Consider the following 19,680-nt stretch of genomic DNA (forward strand, 5'->3'; position numbering starts at 1 on the left):
AGTATAGTACAAGTACATATACAACCTCAACACACTACAACGATCCTCCCAATAAAACTCTCTAAGGCCGAAGCAAAATTATGGGTGCTTTTTTTTCGTTTGTTGCTTTTTCTCTTCAACACTGAACGAGGTTATCACAAATCTCCATACCGGGTTGGGTAAAAGGGTCATAACCTACGAATGTTTATGGACCCGCCCGCTTCATTGCAGGTTGAAACTTGCGATGAATCAGATTCTGCTCATTGTGTAAATGTGACTGGACTTTCGACACCAACACCAGCCATGGCGCTAATCGCGCGGTTAAAGTCAAGGTTCAAGCAAAAATAAAGGCGAAACTAAGCTTACAAAGCTCCACAGTAGTCAGACTAAAGCAAATCATTGTGGAAGATTTCGTGTCGGCCGGTTTATGAATTGTGAAGATCAACAATCGGAAGTTGATGGCCTTCGTGGTGAATGGGTAAATCCCAGAATCTTCTTGTTGTTATTTACTTTTGGAAGACATACTCCAGTGCTATTGTAAGCTATGTCCATTCCAAATCTTCCATTTCAATTCCATTAAAGTATTAAGCCAACAGACAGGAATACTTTGAGTTGGTAATCAACTTTAACGCTGAATCCTTAGCCACTACTTGAAAGCTCTTGATTAGTATGACTTTGTTGTACATGCCAATTCTATAAAATCGTCATTAGTCTTTGTTATGGACTCTGAAAACAGAATCTGTCACAAAGAGCGTAATATGGCGCTGAAAGGTTTTTATAGTACACCAACTACTTAAGTACTATCAAGTTCGTTTACTGTACACAAAGCTAATTGCAGTGCACATCTTCTAAGTGATCTGATAATGGCTAAAAATTTTCTTTTGTCAGGTTGACAGCAACGCCTTAGAAATGGTTCCATTTACCACTGTGACTCATGGGAAACGTCTCCGTCATCGTTGTGTTATTGTGTCAATCGAACAGACGTAATGGAAATCGATTAGTGAAGTCATCAGTTCCCTTGTGAGCTGTTCTTGGACCTAAGTGGACTTTCCTGCTGAAAGATGACGCTAAAGTAGCTTTCCATAAATACGATCGGTGCTTACTACCAGGACTTTGAGCTGGTAATTCCGAGGATCTTTACATTTTATGGCAGTGTAACTACGATCGAACGATTACACAAATGCCCGTATATTCTGCAAACTCTGGGGCGTAGCAAACCCCACACCCAACCACTAGATGTCTAGTAACGTGTTAATGGGGTGCGCAAACGAACGGTCTACAATGCGGCACCGAGCGTCGTCACGACGATGGATTGATTGTCGATTGATGGATGGTTTTATGGAAGAAGCGACCGGACACCGAATGAATCGTGTGCCGCTTTGATGGTGATTCGGCTTTAGGATTGACCCTGCAATCAACTACCACACAGTGGAATGGTCATCGGTGGTCAGGCAATCGCATCTTGCTTACTGCAAGATACCGGGCACCGCCAAAGAGAGACATAATTTTCAAATTGAAAAACATTCTCGCCAAGTCCTCGAACCTAATTGATTGCTGATAAGCTGTTATCGGTATATTGCGGTGAGGTGAGTCGTCCACACGTTGTGTTTTTGACCGGCACAGCAGTACAATTTTTAAACAATCCTCATCAGAGATGTGGATGCGCTCGAATGAATGTGTTACCATGCACAACGATCGCAACGCCACGGCTGTGCTAGAAACAGTGGACAATCTTTTTGGAGGGGTTCAGCTGCACCGTAGGACCACGAGACTTTGGTATGTGCTCCAGAAATAGACACAACGATAGATCAATAGCCGTGCTAGTTACAAACGTTATTTGTCGTGTTTAACTAACAAACAAACCTCACTCGCACACTAGTGCACAACGATTTATAGCATGCCATAAATTAAATGAAGCACATTTTCGATACTAATTTCAAATATTTTGACGGTTTTTTTTTAACATTTCCCCACGACTTACCTTCAAATAAACCAAGCTGAGATGATCCTCTCTATAGCAATAGTAGCAGTAGAAGCTGCAGCGATGTTAGTACCTCGCGTGCGTCAAGTGTAAATCGAATATCGAGCAGATTCCTATGCACCGGATCACACCACACCGCCGACGATTGATGATCTTTAAATTCTTCGAGGTTTAAAGAAAAGAAAACTGCTGCGGTCGCGTGTCGTGAAGCATCAATCCGATGGTGTCTTCGCGATATCACCCTCTGCCTGACACACGGGGAAAGAAATGTCGAATGTCTTCCTCTTCTGATGTAAGTTGAACACCCTTCAATAGATGAAGGCCACTGACAGTGTTTGTGTTTTTTTTTCTCAGGAAAATACACAAAAAAACATGAGATAATACCAAGGAAAAAATAAAATCACCACTATTCACTCACACACACGGTCGCAACAAGCGTTTGCAATTGATCAAGAACACTTCTTTACGTCTAGAAATGGCATCTAACATAGCGCGAGATCACTTCCAATGACTCATGTCAGCAGTCAGACCGGCTTAGGTACATCCCGTTCCAGCTGTAAACGATCCGTTCGCCGTACATCATGATGGATTGGGAGGGAGTGTGAAAATGCTTCACCTGAGGACGTTTTCGGAATTGCCCTCGTAGCGCTCCAATAAGTGATCCTCTTTTCACTTTCGTTGGAACTTCGCTCTTGCGTCACACTTCCAACTGCACTTAATCACACGCGGAAAACACTAGAAGTGAGGGACAAACTTTTCACCCAAAAGTACACTTTCACGCTCGGCCGGAATGCATTGATGGTTTGCGTTCTGCAACGAAACGAAACCGATGTTCGACGTGTCGGAAGATTGTGCAATCGGAAAGATTGATTTCTTGATCACTTTCTTCGCACCGCCAACTGCCACCACACCGTCTATACTGATTGCAGTGTGATGGGTGTGATGTTTCAACTGCAACGTCACTTCCACGGTGGCCTACTTTGCTTGTGGTGCCGACGACTTTTCTTCTTTCTGTTTTGATTTCGTTCACCACTGTTTCGCCTATTTTCGTTCACTTTCCGTGCACCGCACTTTTCTTCACAATTTTTTACACTGCCTTTTTTTAATGCGAATGATGCTTCGTTGTTTTACTCTTTTTTCACTTTATTCGAATTTTCCCCACCCCTAGTGTTACACTCGAGGGACGTGGTTTTTTTCTATTTTATTCGTCGAGTTTTTCTTTCCGTTGGGGCTTTTCTGCCTTCATTTAGCACTGACGTGTTTTTAGCATTTGTGTGTGTATGTTTGAACAGCTTCATACGAAAATCGGTGTATGAAGGAAAGAAAACCCATCTAGCACTGCAATAACTCTGTAATCAGGAATAAACCCAACCAGGGGAAGGAGAAAAAATAGAAATGGTTAAATATTTAGCTAAAAAGCACAAGAACTCAACGTACTGGCAAAAAAGTAGTTAAAACAGATGGTAAAAGAAGCGCAACAATGAAATGGCAACCAATAAAACTACTCAACGTTAAAAAGAAACCAACGTAAATGGTGAGCTTTATTCGATTGCGTTCGGTCAAAGGAAAAATAAGAACAAGTGAACAGTTTTCCAAGCTCGTGCCATTCGGGCTCGTCCGGCATTAACGAAACAGACATAAACAAAAGAAAACTACAGTTAATTGGTTGATACAAATTGCTTGGTACTGTTTCATTTTATCATCCTACACGAAGCGACCGTATATCCATCAACACGCTGAAGCACATTTATCAAAGTAGGCTAACATACGCCTGGTAACAGTTTGAAAAGTTGTGAAAGGTGACCTCCGTTTTCGGTTGTACATCGCTTCACATCAAGATAGGCGAGTGGGTGTTGATGATAACGAATCTTCCCTCAAAACTAACTCATCACAAATTCCTGTCTAAAGGGGTAAAGGGAGTTACAAATCAAGGTAAACATCGGTCCCCACCCCCCTTTTTATAAACTTGTGGCACAAACACACTACTACTATCCCTGTGTCTGACAGCTGTCAAAAAGTTAGCACCACGTTTTTTTTTTGGGACTGATCGCGAAATGTTCACCACACACGATCACTACATCTTACGTGATTTCACTGCTGAGCGTCGTTCTAACCGATAATGCGTGCACGCCTCCGTGCTCGGAAGGATATCTGACCCCACACCCCACAGAAAGGATTCGTTTTTCGGATCGATTCGAAAAGCGCAATGCGTAGCGATAAAGGAAAACGGACGTTGCGTTACGCGCGTCGCGTTGCGCCAATCGTCGGAACTACACTAGCGTACCCGATCGTACCGGCATGGCGTTTAACCCTAGCGCATTTGTTCGCGAGGTAAACGCGATTCAAAACCCTCCCTCCCCATGTATCACCGGCATCAGCCTACCGAAGCCGTACGGTGCGGTACGACAGTGTGATGATGCGGTGTGATTAAACTCACCCGATCCCGCACGTTCGCATCTTTTCAACTCCTCGATGGCCTACACACCGGTATAAGCTTCATATGAGTGTGTTTTATGTTTCTTCGTCTGTTTCGTAGGTCTTGCGCACAACCGAAACGCACACCGTTTCGCACTGGCTTTTTTTGTAATGTTAAGAGGTCCACCGATTGTTTCTTTTTCCTTTAGTGTATGAAGCGCAGGTATTAGTGAGCGTGGGTACGATTACACTACAAGCTCGGTGCGCTCATTACGAAACCGGTGACCCACAGTTGCGTTGAAACAATCCGTCTTCAGACCGGCTTTATACATTCATTCATGCCGAAAGTTGCCAACCACCTATAAGAAGAAGCCGTAGCCACTTCTTATTCTGGATTATTCGTAGCTGCGAGATGAGAAGTTCATCACCAAGGCCATCGAAAGCGCCACAGACTCAAATGCTACCGTATGCACTGATAACGATGTGCCCTTTGGCCCCACCCCATACAAACATCGAATGAAAGGTAATTTTATAATAATTTTATAATGATTCCCCTAATAAGAATAATTTACTGTGTCCCCATGGGCTGAAGTTAATTGAATAGGAGCAATTCCATTTCCATGAGGTGTACTACTTCCACACATTTCAAAGTCTCCCTAAACTATAAACTAGATAAGAAAGTGTCGGAAATGTGGTCAGCAAAGAAATTGGTGGTGTGCTGATAACGGTTAGTTACACTTCCGGGTCCAGATATACTATCAACCCTCAACGCTAACGGGCGTCGACAGTGAGTGCACCAGTTACAACTAAAACCGCACCCTTCCGAAAAAAAATTCCCTAACGGTTCAAGGGGTAAAAAAAACCGATGGACGGGGTGTTATTTCGGAGGGTCGTTATCACATCAACGCTACATTTGCGATAGCGATAGATGGCACTGCTGCTGGCACTAATACACCGACGTCCCATCACAGGGTGTGTCACGTAGTGGCAGAAATCTGAGCTCACTAAAACACTGCATCTGGGAGCGATAGCGCGGTAAGATACGCGTGTGACATCGGATGTGAGTGTAAATTTTCACAAAACTTCATCACCGACATTCCTCCTATATGTGTCCGACGCACCATTGGCACATCTATTTCACCGATGATCAGACTAGACGATAGTCGAAGCACAGAAGCTGTTTCTATCCCATCGCACTCCGTCCATCTTTTAACCTTTTAATTACGATCGTTTCGTCGTTTGCGGATTTCTGCTTCTCGCCGTAGCATGATCCGAGGAATGTGAATGCGCGTGGCGTTCGTGCCACGTCGAGCGTGCATCGGTCCGGTAGATCGCACACCGCGATACGATCCAACGATTATCGTACCACCGATCGGGAACTGCAGCTAATCTATGGACGGGAGAGAAGAGAGCAGCAAGAAAATGGAATTCAATTAGTAAATTGCTTTTGAATGTGCAAACGATTAGTAGAACAGCAGGGCTATCTTATCGGCGGAGAGTCTGCTATGCAGACAACTAGATAGGAACTCCTAATTGAATAGATAGCGTTGAAATCTCTTCTTTTTAGATTGCAACATGTAAGTGATCTGAATGCGAATACATTGGCTGGAGAGACAATTCCAACCCACCCGGAAAGAAATCTTCTCACGATAGATGCTTTCAAACAACGAATATCCTAAGGGTATTTATCCAATGTAGTCAAAGTTCCGTCCAAGATTATGGAGCGTATGTTGCTATAATCCGAGATGGTAACTGATTGTTTGATTGAATCATACGCCAAATTTTGGCCACCGTTTACGCTTAGGCGTGGTTAAAGACTAGAGCTGAAGCAACACAACCCCAAAAGTCAGCACACTACTGCCATTTTATGTCCGGAAGTTTGCCGAGTGTCATCGAGATTGGCGCATTTCTTGGAACCCGAAACGAAACGTTACTTTGTCCATTCCACCAGTAAACAACGAGCCCGTGTTACGTGTTATCAAGATACTCAAATACAAACAGTGAGCACATCGTGTTCTCCCCTATTTGCAGCCGAAAACTGTACCGAGACTTCGAACGTGTGTTTCGATCAGGAAAGCCTACTACCCCCTACTACTTCCATACCCCTTGCCGGCTAGTACGAAAATAAATGCGCAAATGTTTACATAATGGCACACTCAGTATCACTGATAATGTGGAAGAGGTGAAGACGAATGTCGGTGTGTAAATGAGCGTAAATGTACACACGACTAACTGATAATGATTTTTGCTGCACTGCAGCAGGAAAATTGGAAGAAAAATATTTCCATTACTCGATATCAAAATCAATGATCGAATGGATATTCCGAGAATATCTTGCAACCGTTGTGGACATTGCGAGATTCATTAACACGAAACGACATTTAATGAGATGCGTGACAATTATTATTTGTAAGCTGCATGAATGAATCTTCATTTAATTGAATAATTGACAATTATTTCTGCTCTCCTTCGGAGATTCAAACTCCATCAGGATGCATTTGGTGATCTTCATGCAAATAAAAACCCCCACTTCGATGTCTCCTGCCCTGGCAAACGAATGAACATCCCATAAATATGCAAAACTGACAGCCTATACCCGAAACGACAATGCACATACACACACACACACACAAACATGTAGTATCTCACTGTCACCAGGAACGGAATTGCCTTCCTGTGTCGCTGCTGACAGCTAAATTGTTTAATAATACTTGTCCGATTTCTCGTTCGCGGTGTGCGAGACAAATAAATTGACTCAACTATTGCTGCTCTACACTGCCACTATCCCTAGGAACTTCGCTTCCATGCAGCTCGTAACCGCAAAACCCACGAAAGTACATTCTGGAACGCCTGCGCACAAGAAAGCTAGACACCATTGGCCCAACAAACCATGGTTGGAGGTCGCGCGATCATAGCGGCGCTGTATACTCAAGGAAATAGGAAATTTGCCTTGCCTGCGGGAGGCCGTTATCCTTGCAGTGTCCGAAAACTGCATATCCAATTCAGCGCCGAGTTCACGTGCACTACCCTTGAACTACACTAGCTGCAATATCACCACACAGCGGCTAAAGAAGAAACCATTCCACGGCATTGGATTTGCTTGACTCACGGTCGCACTCATTCAAGATCAGGACAAACATGCGGTACAGGTTCGATTCACGTACACACGTACTATGTAAATAAGTGAATATAGCGGCTCCAGAACTGTGAGGACAGACAGTTCAATTCACCAATTGACAGTCAATATTGCGGACCGGACGGACAATTTGCCATCGGAGCAGCTCAAGAGCTAAATAAATTCATTGAATGTGTACCAGACGATGATCCGCTTTGGTGCTACCGCATTCTGGCTGAAGTGATCTGCAAGCTCCATTTGCTTCGAGTAGCTGACATTTACAAACGCTTCACTATTGACCGTCGCAAATTTGATTTAAAGATCGCTTCTGCTTCAGCAATGTGGAGATTCTGTAAATGCACACCATCGAATGGAAGAGGATAAGCTGTGGAATTGAGGGTTTGAGGCTATGAGGGGATTAAATGACAAATTTTAATTTGCATTATACATTTAAAATCATTTATAAAACTGCAATATATACAAATGTTTATAAACGGCAAGATAGATATATTGGAGGAGTCATGAAATAAATTCATTGTTATTCAAATTCAGATCTTGCTATCGAGCGAGGGATCGTGAGATCGAGATCAGATTCGGATCCACAACTGTCGGTATATTAGGCCAACGGCCACGCCACGAGACTATCGCACTGTTCCACATATACCATGCTAATTATTAATATTAAGACAACATCATGAATATCTCTTCTTCTTATCTTAATAAGAATATCTTCGTTCTAAGGTGCAAAAACTTTCGCAAACACTCGTGGCAACATTAATTAGTTTACTCTAGCCATTTTTATCACCTTTCAAAGGTAAACACGAGCAAGATTAACGATGATCCTCGTGTTAACCGCAGCTTGCTTTGGTTTTAAAATTAATTTTCTACTATGTGTACAAGCCCTGGAAAACAACAAATTCTATGTTGAAAGGACATAAAAATTGCCATAACGCAAACATGTCTGCCTAAAACAAACATGACATAAAGCTGATAACAACACAACAATAGCGTACACACGGTAAAACACCGCTAGAACCCGATCCCGCTCAAACAAACATGATAATCACTACCAAAAACGGAAAATTTGCGGCGAACACGCAAAAGCCAAGAAATAGCATCACCAGTCGGATCCTTTGACAGACTAGCTGGCCAAAACAATTCAGCGTTTCTACGCACTCCGCCCGATCTTGTACAGTTCGTGACAATTTGATTAAGACTCGCATTGACAACCGATCATGCGTGATCGATGTCCGGAAATAGCGAGGGGAATTCGAGACTTAAACGGAACTTCCTCCACCCCCATTTCAAGCGATGCCATTGTACCGGTGTGTTCCACACACTAGAGGGCGTTGTGCGGCGCAGGTCGTAATTGGAGCAATTATTTACGGCACAACTAACTGGGTTGCAGCGATCGTCACCAGTCGTCGATCCAATCAATGAACTGTCAGTGTTCTGATTTGGTTGCGTGCCGATCGGACACGCATCATTATGATGCGAACAAACCTCAAGCTGCAGCAGCGTGAATTGAGGCAAAGAAAATCTACAATCGACCGATAATGCAACGAGTAAAATTTATTTAAAATCGCTATTTGCCATAGCTCCATCATGCGAATTGAACAGCGTAATTGTAGGTTAGCCAACCAACCAACGATAACAGAAAGTGGAATGGAATGGCACTCTGGAAGGTGATGACATCAGTGCATCATACCACCATTAGAGGCATGGCAGGAAACGCCAAAAGTAAAAACTGACAGAATTTCAAACAGCCAACTTTTGCAACATAAATTTAAAAAGTACACGAAATCCATTCGCTAATCAGCCACATTCAATACTGGGCACTATTTCCTAATAAACAATACCAAACAGCACGATAAAGCTGTCCCGCACCGAAAGCAATCGCGTGATCGTGATTGAAGCATACGAAAACAAAAAATCGTGGTGCCTTAGTGGCTACCGTTGTTATATGCAGGTTCTCCATATTTCTTTTCTTGCACTATACTTCTGCTTTACTTCTTTTCCGTAATGTCATCACTTTCGAAGCAATCGTATTGATCGATCGAAGAAAAGGTAATTGCGGAGAGAGAAAGAGAGAGAGAGAGGAGGAATTTTCCAGGGCTTTGACCGAATGGTATCGCGGTAAAGATTGAGGCCAAAAATGGTACGATTCGGAAGCGTCCGATCATTCCGGTTCTGTTTTATGAGCTGGCAATGTTTTGGAAAACATTCGGCCCATACGGGTGTGTTTCTTTTTGTTTTTTTTTCACTTCCATTTCGCTTTTATTTTCGGCCAGTTTATGCGATGTTTCGAAAGGCAATTGCACTTTTTGCTTCATTCTTTAAGTGATCGTCGTTTTTTTTGTTTTGGTTTCGAAAACGCTTCAAAAATGGACTGTTTATTTTGACCGGCATGTAAGCCATTCTGATGGATGTTAGCTTTTAAAAATTTATTGGATAACCTAAAATCTCAAGAGTTTTTCCTAGGCGTGATACAATCTCAAGAGTCATTTTAACGCGTTCCTTCCCTATTACTGGGTGACTTTTGGTGCAATAGTCTACCATTAAACGAACTGACACCTCTACATCTACCACCCTCATCATGTTGACCAAAGGGTCAATTTGCTCTTGTCGTAACGTCGGTATTGTGACATGTCCGAGAATAACATCTTCCGACACCAGCTTCCGACAGCAAACAGCGTCGCTACAAACACCTAATGACAATTTCGCACGTGTTGCGCCAAGCATTGTCAACCAATTAGCGAAACACAATCATCCTAATACCTACCCAAGGGACTCACAATTAGAACGTTCTTTGCACGAACAGTAAACGACAATCGCTGGTCGCAGGGTGGAGATGATTTTCCGCACGATCGATCTTACTCAATACGGGTTCATTCGTCACGGGCACGGCAACTCAAACCACACTGTTCGTGTGGGACATTCTTGAGCAATACGTCTTGACATCATAATACACCCTCGAACGTACCCACTCCAAATCGCATCACTTTTATAGAGCAAGTTGGTTGGCTATTTCGTGTGCGCCAAAAACCACAGACACTTCTAGCGTAATGGAATCTGGTCGGTCACTTTCCCACCATTAACCCGGGGACTTGGGTGGTTTGATCCAAATGGTGATTCCATGTCCGCTGTCTCAGATGCACCGCACCATTGTTTCCTTTGCTGACTCCCCTCCCATTCCATCTCCTACCTAGACTTGGGACGTTTAACAACAACGACCAACATTACACCAATGCCGGCATAGTGGTAAGTGGCAAATGTTTCTGGAAACACTTTGGAGCTGAAATCACATCTCATCCTACGTGTTGGGGAAATTGTGAAGACTCTTTTTGTACATAAAACAGTGAAGGGAATGTTGTTCAATAGTTCTGGGAGTGACTTTAATTAATAAAATCCTCAATTTTAAATTTCGCCATGATGCTTACAACAACAAAATGTTCAGTGTATGTTGAAAATAGCATCAAAATTGATTCTCATCATACCTGTTACAAGAAAGCACAACCTCGCTAGCATTTCCAAAATATCTCGTGGAACACGAATCAAGCAGACTCGCGACAAGTTGTTCCCGCTTATAAATATCGGCATAATTTTCCCATAGCGCTTTAACGCTAACATATGAGAATGATTTGTTTTGATAGTTCAAGTCGTTTTCCTCACATTCTTATCGTTCACCTCATTAAAAGCAACTCCACTCGATAGCTCCATAATCGTGTAGAGAAACTGGAAAAAAGAAAACACCGAATCTCCGAAATATTGCACTGGGAGCAAACTAACGATAACGATTGCATGTTGTGAATGTTCTCAATAGCGTTCCCAAATTCCAATGAGCAGACTGCTGCAGCGTAACCCTAGCTGAAGTGTCCAAAATGCATTCAAGAATTATAATCCAATCCCAATCGGGTGACTAATTTTAATCACCCTAAATCACACTAACTCCACACCAGGGATCCCGGTCCCGACGTAAAACGGTTCGAAGGGGGTTCCCATTCCAGTTTTTTTCCCAGTGAAGTAAAGGTTATCACACGATTTTACGTACCATCGTCGACAGCTCATGGAGTTTTTTCTTCCCACAAGCTGACGTTAAAAGCGCAACCGATTCGTATCGATTCTAACGGTCAGTTCGGAGCGGGTTCGGCGGCACACTCTGTTTCAAGTTTTAATCCGTCCGATAATTAATTCAATCACTTGCCTTGTATACTGTGGGCCTATGGGAAGTGAGCTTTGGGTGCTATTTACGTTGTTCTTTCCTACTGCTTTCCGTTGCATATAACATGGAGATCTCACTTCCAGGAATCGTTTAATCATACCAGACCTACCTATCGGACGGTCGGCTAGGTTTCGGATGACTCTACAGTGCACAATGTGTATTCAAACGATTTGCGCCGCACACTCCAGCAATAGGCAGACAGGTCAAGATTCCGATTCCCCCGGGATGTCCGTTTCTTGTGCTGCCTTCCTTAAAAACAAATATCCGATACCGGTGGCACTGAATCCGAAACGTCTGGCACGTCAACATGTACGTCCCATGGTTCTCTTCCCAGAAGGGAAGAGAAAAAAAACCTCCCACAGATAAAGTATCCCATTGCTGTACTCATACAGTTTTGGTCCTTCCGTCCCTTATCCTTATCCAAGTTTTTGTTATGCCCTTCTAACAGATCCCAGATTTTATGTATCGGATTCGGGAAGTAAAAACAGAGAAACAAACCTCAAAGCCCTTCCGACTTCGTTCCCAAGCAGTTGCATTGCTTCGCGTTTATACCATAAGTGGCCACATGTTGGCACAGTCATTCAGAACTTCCCAGTAGCGCAACATGTTACCCTCCCTGGATAACAGTGCTCGTAAGAGCGTTAGCATAAACTTATCATCATCATTACCATACCACATACACACATGCAACCTTTCTTCCTCTTGCTCTACACAGGCACAAAACACTGCAGATTGCATTTTTTTTTCGCCTGCATTACTGGTAGAACCCACGGGATTTATCCCGCTCCGTTCGGGAGCGATACAGGCAAGCGCAAGCAGTACGCAATCGTTTCTTAACACAAAACGTCTAGCGTTAAGCGACAGATTGCCGGTCATGGTCGCTCGAGCATGCAGCTTGCCGCACCACAACGGGGACAAGGCAAAGGCACAAATTGATTCCGACCAGAAACAAAGGCAAAAACAAAAACAGAGGCAAGAAAACACTAACCCCTAAAAGTTCATCACCACAGGAATGACGATCTCGAGCGATTCTGGTGATATGTTCCGATTGTGGCTATTCTCCATTCGTGAACAGATCTGCTGGCTATAAATTAGACATGAGACCGAAACTCGTCACGGTAAAATTTGCATCTTCCGGCTTAACGGTCGTACCCGGATTGCAACGGTACTTTAGCGGTCACTGATGCTACAGTGTCATCTTGAGGAAACCATCTCCGATCTCTGCTCAAAGATCACACACGCGTTAACATTAGACAGTCGAATGTTGGGAGTGGGCTTGAGATGATGTCTAAATCCTTTCTGCCATTCCATGGGATTAGAAAATAATCTTTACTTCCGATCGGAATCGTCTCCATTTGTGTTCAAAAATAGATTAAAACCTGCCAACATTTACAGCATCACACGGACCCGGCATAAAGGGATTGTGAAAGAAAGTGTCTATCTTAAGATACTTATTTCGTGAAGCATAAATTAAACAACGGGACACTAATTCTTCATAATGCTACCACCTCCAAAGAGTAACCGTGCCTGACCTTAAGACACGCCTTAGTTCAAAAGCTTACCAAGCGCATTATAATCTGCTCCAAAATAGGGCTGCAAGGAACGCCTTGGTGAAATGACACTCCGTAACTGCATATTACACTCACCTTAATGTATGGCCGGTGCACAATTTAGTTTAATTTTTTAATTTGCTTCAGTTTTTTTTTATTTTTGCTTTTTAATTTCTCGATCTCCACAATCGGAGAAGCGAAAGTTCGTTTAAAGTTTACTGCTGGAGCGAAAAAGGCAACATTACCTTGAACATTGTTGCGGCACGTTTTTATGCAACCGTTGCAGGCTACTCATTACTCAGTATCTCGATGCAACTTATCTGGCTGCTTGGAGGAAGCTTCGAACTGCCACGATCACATTGACTGTGGGCAGTGGGGTTTTAAAGTCTTTTTTATATGGGTATGTGCCGATTCAGTAGGCGCTACAAGACCCTAGACACACTGTCGGTTGAAAGGGGTTTTCCTGTGATGAACTGCGTATTCGTTGGTGGAGAGGGTAGTTTTACCACCGAATGACATCAGGTGACCGATCGTACGATCTCGACGTTCGGCATGTAGACCATAATCATGAAAGGTGAGTTTCGTTCCACTGCCAAGGTACGCATTGCGTGACGATGGACTGGTGAACTTTAGTTGTCTGCTCATAACCGGCATGGTGAATCGAATAGTTTGTGGAATGAAGACATTCGGGACATTTGTGATGTTGTTCCAAACATGTGTCTTCCGATTTTTCAAAACACTTCTTTCAGAATTGGATGAGAAAACCACCATCAAGTGCGATCAAACAACACATTTCGATGAATCAAAACTCCTTCTCCCGCTGACTGGCACTGATTTTCATCAGCTGTCGATAGCCTTCTTCGGTACCATCCAGCGAGATGAATCGTGGCGCGATCTTCAGACGATTACGAAGAAGTAAACCGCCGTACCAACTCACTAGTCATCAACCGGTTATGCGAAAGCTTCGGCTAGCCATGATTCATCAGTTTTGTTTGCCTGCCTGATTCGGAGTTTCAGAAGCGCACCTGGTTTGGGTTTTTTTAACATTCGTTCAATCTCCTAAAAGTCCCACCCAACTCCGATCTCTAAATGACCGATGATCGTTGCAAAGAGATCACACCACTACACAACCAAACAATCACGAACTTGGTGAAGATGGGAGAACGAAGGTCGAAAATACGAAGAAATATCAAAGGTTTCGAGGCGGTAACACATAGTTCGTTAATTCCTTCTGTCTGACCTTGACCATGGCCACGAAAGTGAAGTCGTTGTTCCGGACTCCTACACAAAATAAAAACAGCAAAATAGCCTTGTTTCGTTTTCTATTATGTGCATGTTAATTTACTATACTTTAATCATTTCATCAACCACACAGCAAGCATCTCGTAATGCACTAAAGATACGCATCGCTCGACACTGATCTTCGACACAGACCAAGATAAACAGACACTGGATTGCGTGCAGCTAAATGTAGGAGAGTTACCCCAGCACTCTGCTCGAGGTCACCGATTACCTTCGCTCATTACCATGCTACAAACTGCAACCACTGCAGCACTAAAGTTTTCCTCTCAACCGTTGCATAAGCTAATCAGGTGTGCGAACGTGCCTGACAGTAACGATTTGCTACACCTCAAGGCGCCATTACAGATAATCCACGGCAGCTTCCAGTGTACTAGCACCGACCTCGAGAGGGTACGCACGCGTCCACTCCAAAAGGGCCGATGGAATACCGCGTGTTGCATGTTGCAATATTGACCACTCAAGTGTGCAACAAGACATATTTAATTAAAGTGTTTCGAAGCAAATTTGTGCAAAACTTCACACTACAAACACACGAACTGTGACAGTAAATTGCGTCGTATGAAAGTGAGTTCTAAGTGAGTTCGTTAACGTTGAGATATGGAGACAGTTACTTTTTTCGGTACCGGTACCTTAACTAACTAGCTAACCATCGGCGCTAATTTCGATTTTTCCGGATTCTGCACAAATTTTACATTAAGTTGTCAATCAAGTCGTTCGTATAGGATTTCTTGGGCTCTGAATTGTTTACCGGCAACACTACAGAAAGATACAAAAGGCCACTTAAAGGAAGGAGATAACTAGTAACCATAATGTTTTGGGTTGTCTTGTTTAGGGGGGTTGTAAAATTGGATTCCTTTCAAAATTTCTATCTAATAAATAATGATAGTTGTACGGTTACAACGGCTAACCTTTTCCGTTAAAGTATTTAGAAAATTATACCAAGTCCAACCTTTTATGTCAGGGGCCGGCAAACTACAGGTAGTTATGAACTTCATAACTATTTTTAACCTTAAAAAGAAAAAAAATGCCTCTTGGTAAAGATTGTTAAACTTGTTAAACTGATTTTTCTTTAGTATTATTATACTGCATCTATTTTATATTTACTAGGTACGAAATCCAGGGCACTAAAAGTCTTAAATTATTAATCAAAAACACTTATTTATTTAACACCTATGTACATTACAGTACATTGGAGAATTACAGTTATCGTAAATGCTTCAAAATTTTCAAACCCTCGACTTATGCTCCAGACAGCGCGTAGCTCATCTGCAACCCCATCATATAACGTCGATACAAGTTGCATCTCATTTCCATCTCGCCATATACTCGCTACTGACTTTTTCACATACATCACAATGCCGGTGCGGTGTTGTGCGACCGATACTGCATTGTTTCTGCATTCATTTGCATATTTTGACTTCAAACTCTCGTCTATGTTTTATGCTTCTGCATCATTATGAAGTGTGATAACTCACGTGAAAGAGTTTCGTACAGTGCACATACCCAACATTAAATGGCAGGCGCATTTTCGCAAATGTCAAGGTGCGTACCACGTTCTAAAGCACGCTGATTGGGTTTGGAATGTTGTACGTATAGTTACCAAACTTTCCCACCTGAGTTAAATCATGAACAACCAACGCAGGCAAGAAAAGGTCACCACCGAAGTTTTCCAACGCATCATTGCTTATTGTGTGCAGATGAAGGTAAAACAAAGCTAAATTCACAAAGTTTTTTAGTACGTTGTTTGGAAGCATTTGGAAGAAAAAAACTTTCCACAGTAGAATCGACAAGATATGATAACGCTCCAGCTTTTTCCCTTTTCAATAGTTTATCTAATCTTGAAAGATCCACACACACAGACACTTAACACCAGTCTCAATCGATCAATGTATTCACTTATATTCAAACATGAAAAAACCAACCGACACGGGACAAATAATCAAGATAAAAGGCTAAAAAACTACTCAACCTCCATATATGTGTTTGTCGCGGTGGACAAGATAAACAATTGTAGGTACCCAGCCCCTTCCTGCCCTTCAGATGCACCGAACGGGGAGTGAAGTACATCACCACACCCAAGCTGTCGCTGAATGACAGTTAACCCTAGTGCATTCAGGGAAACCGCAAACATATCGTTGTCAACACCATGATCACAAAACCCTTTTTCTATGCGAGCTGCTTTGTAGAAAACATCCCAAAATAGGTTGACTTGTTGGACGTGGGCAAAAAAAACCCCGTCACCCCTTATTTAAGTATCCTACAGATGGTGAGTTTTGATGTTTGAAGTGTTGTGAACATTGTGGCCGGTGGAGTAGACGACTACCTCTCGGGTAAATATTGCCTGGCGATCTCCTGGGAGATCTCAACCGAATGGTTGAGAGATCCCTTAAAACCCTTTTCATTACATCCCAATGGAAAAAATGGAAACATACAACCTCTCTCAAGTCAGGTGGTCTTCTCATTCAGAGATCCAAGAGACCGTCATTTATCATGCATCCTCCAGAACGGTGGTCAGTGTGTCGGAACAAGGCAGACCCAATATAAAACAAGAGCATAATTGAGACGTCAAGTTGCACCAACATCATCAACCTTCGTGAAGGTTTATCATCATGATTATGATGGGCACCCAATGCAACTGGCTTAAAAGAAACCGAAATGTGCCCCTTTCGTTCGAAGATCTTTTTTCCCGCGTTGGCGGTCCAGTTCCACGTTTATCTAGGACATATAAAGGCACTGATCTTTCTTACTCTAAATGCATAAGAAATGGTGGGAAGCATACGACAAAACAAGCTAAAAACCGATTATCGCCTCTAGTATTTATTTTTTCACCTCCACATGCACTCCTTCAGTGTTCCAAGATGGGGAAAAATAAAAGGAAAAACTTTACTCTACACATACAATCACATTGATTGAAAAATGGTTCGATCGTTACCATTCCATTCATCCGCAAGTCGCTATCAAAGGGTTCGGGGTGCTTTTCTTACATACCGCTTAGTGGCGTTCCTTACCTTACCAACTGGGTAACTTTATGCTCCATTTCCGTTTGCCAACCATAGTTTTTTTTTTAGTGCCACTCTCCTCATCAACGACGGGTTTGATGGAGGTTAGTCCCATCAGCAGGCCTGCACCGTATCGAAAGTGCACTTCTTCTGTAGACATTATCTCGCGAAGTGCTGATATATAGAAATGGATGTCTTTCGTTTACAGCAATCGGGAAGCCAAGGTGTGGTTCCCGTGACCGACACTGGGACGATTTGGTTTCCTTTTTGTACTGTGTTGTTGGTTCAATGTTTTATTACATACAACCCTTCACGCATAACAACAAACGATTTGATCGGAAAGGGGAAGACACTTGGAGGTGTCTTGGAGCAAAAAAAAACCCCTAAAGAAGACAAGACAACACACCATTGTTGGAAGTCAATTGGAAATCGTCTATCTACGGCGTATAGCTAAACAGACGACGAAAATATCGATGGGACTGGCTTCTCCAGTAGTTGCCACCCCGGTGGAGGATCTAACCGTTTATATGTCGTCTTGTTCCACACATTCACAGACACACACACACCCGCACGTGCGCACCTTTGGAACCATAAACATAAAGTACCGGGAAACATGTGTTCGGTGATAATAAAACAATTTGATTGCCCCGTTTTGTCTTCCCGAAAAAACGACGTATAACAGATAAAGGAAGTACGAAAGGACAGTCATTTCATGTAGCGTGCAACAGGTATTATAGCTAGAACGATGCTCCCTAAACTGTGAACGAATATACTACTAGCAAAGATAACCTTAAATCACACTCCGGATAAACTTCACATCAAAATTTAGTTGAGGCTTTTATGGTGCAGCATTTAACCAAGCTTTATTCTCCCTTTAATCGATCATTATAGTCTGGATGTGGTACCTGTTTGCTGGGAGTAACTTAATGCCGACTGTGTAACACATTATCCACACTTTAATCTGCATACGAGTGCCAAATGTTTGGACATTTAAAATTCAAACACATTACTAAAGTGGTTTACCAATAAGAACTTTCTTCCACAATTTTCTCTGAAGGTATTTTTGGAACGATGAAGGGTTTATTCGGTAACATTAATCATTTTTGTTGCGAGAATAACACAGTTATTTTTCCCTCCCTTACAATTCCATCGACGAGTTCTACATCGCCCACGTCTTTGAATACGATGTTCTCATTTCTTTTTTCTCTAAATAAGAGATCACTTATGCTCCTTCCCTTCATGGTACGGAACCACCAACATTCATTCGCGCCACGTATTATGTTTCCACCACAGTAACTACCGTACCTAAAGGAACCAGCCATAGTTTCGGTCTCGATTTTCCCTTTGCCAATGACTCTGGGGACAACTCCCAATTGCTGACTTTCTTTTGTAAAAAATTGAAATATTTCCACACCGTAATCCACCACGGTTCGGTGCATCGAGACGAAGAAAATTGATCGGGGCCTTGACAAACACACACACACATATACACAAACGCGTATTTTGATGACAATGAGTTGGGGGCCCTTATTGTGCGACACAAACATAATCTCGCGTGCAGCATTGCGCCGTGTTTGGTATGGCGGCAACAAAAGTGAGACTGATCCGATTTAGAAATTGATCATAAATTAAAGAAAAGACGTGCGTACCCCAGAAAACTTGCTCGGAAGCTGGATGTTTGACCTGGTATCGTCGGCATCAGGTTGTTTCAAATAAGCAAACCCCTTTTCCAGAACCGAAACTCCCGGCCATAATAACAATAACAACAGTTTGAAGGAGAAAATAGATTTTTATGTCATCGCCGTAAAGTTAACGATCTAAGCCCAGGGAACGGGAACTACCAAACAACGTGTGCGTACTAGTGATGTTGGAGATTCATTCATCTTAAGGTTGGTTTTAATTGTACGTCGTACCGGGTACGACCCTCGCGGAAGACTACATTGGAGTAGCCGAAATCAGATACCGTATCTTGCAACGCGAGGGTTGGGTAAGCAATTGGTAGCTCACACGATCCTCAATTTCCATGTTTTTGATGTTATCTTTTGACACCCGAAATGGACGTACCCGAACATCGTGCTTTGAGGCCGAGGCAAGTTTCAAAGCGGCTTTAAAAAGAT

At 42.8% G+C, this 19,680-nt stretch overlaps 1 protein-coding gene across 4 annotated transcripts in view; it reads right to left on the bottom strand.

Annotated features, from left to right (window-relative positions):
- LOC125767633 (protein windpipe) overlaps positions 1 to 19,680 on the bottom strand; it is a 43,146-nt gene that overhangs the window by 16,756 nt on the left and 6,710 nt on the right. The window contains exons 1-2 of one of the 4 annotated variants that reach the window (XM_049434421.1): positions 5,742 to 5,765; positions 1,961 to 3,309 (exon numbers count right to left, since the gene is read on the bottom strand). The gene's annotated coding sequence lies outside the window, so the exon portion shown is untranslated. The other 3 variants (XM_049434420.1, XM_049434418.1, XM_049434419.1) reach the window with 3 other exon arrangements.

Source organism: Anopheles funestus, chromosome 3RL (genome assembly GCF_943734845.2).
Source record: "Anopheles funestus chromosome 3RL, idAnoFuneDA-416_04, whole genome shotgun sequence".
NCBI lineage: Eukaryota > Metazoa > Arthropoda > Insecta > Diptera > Culicidae > Anopheles > Anopheles funestus.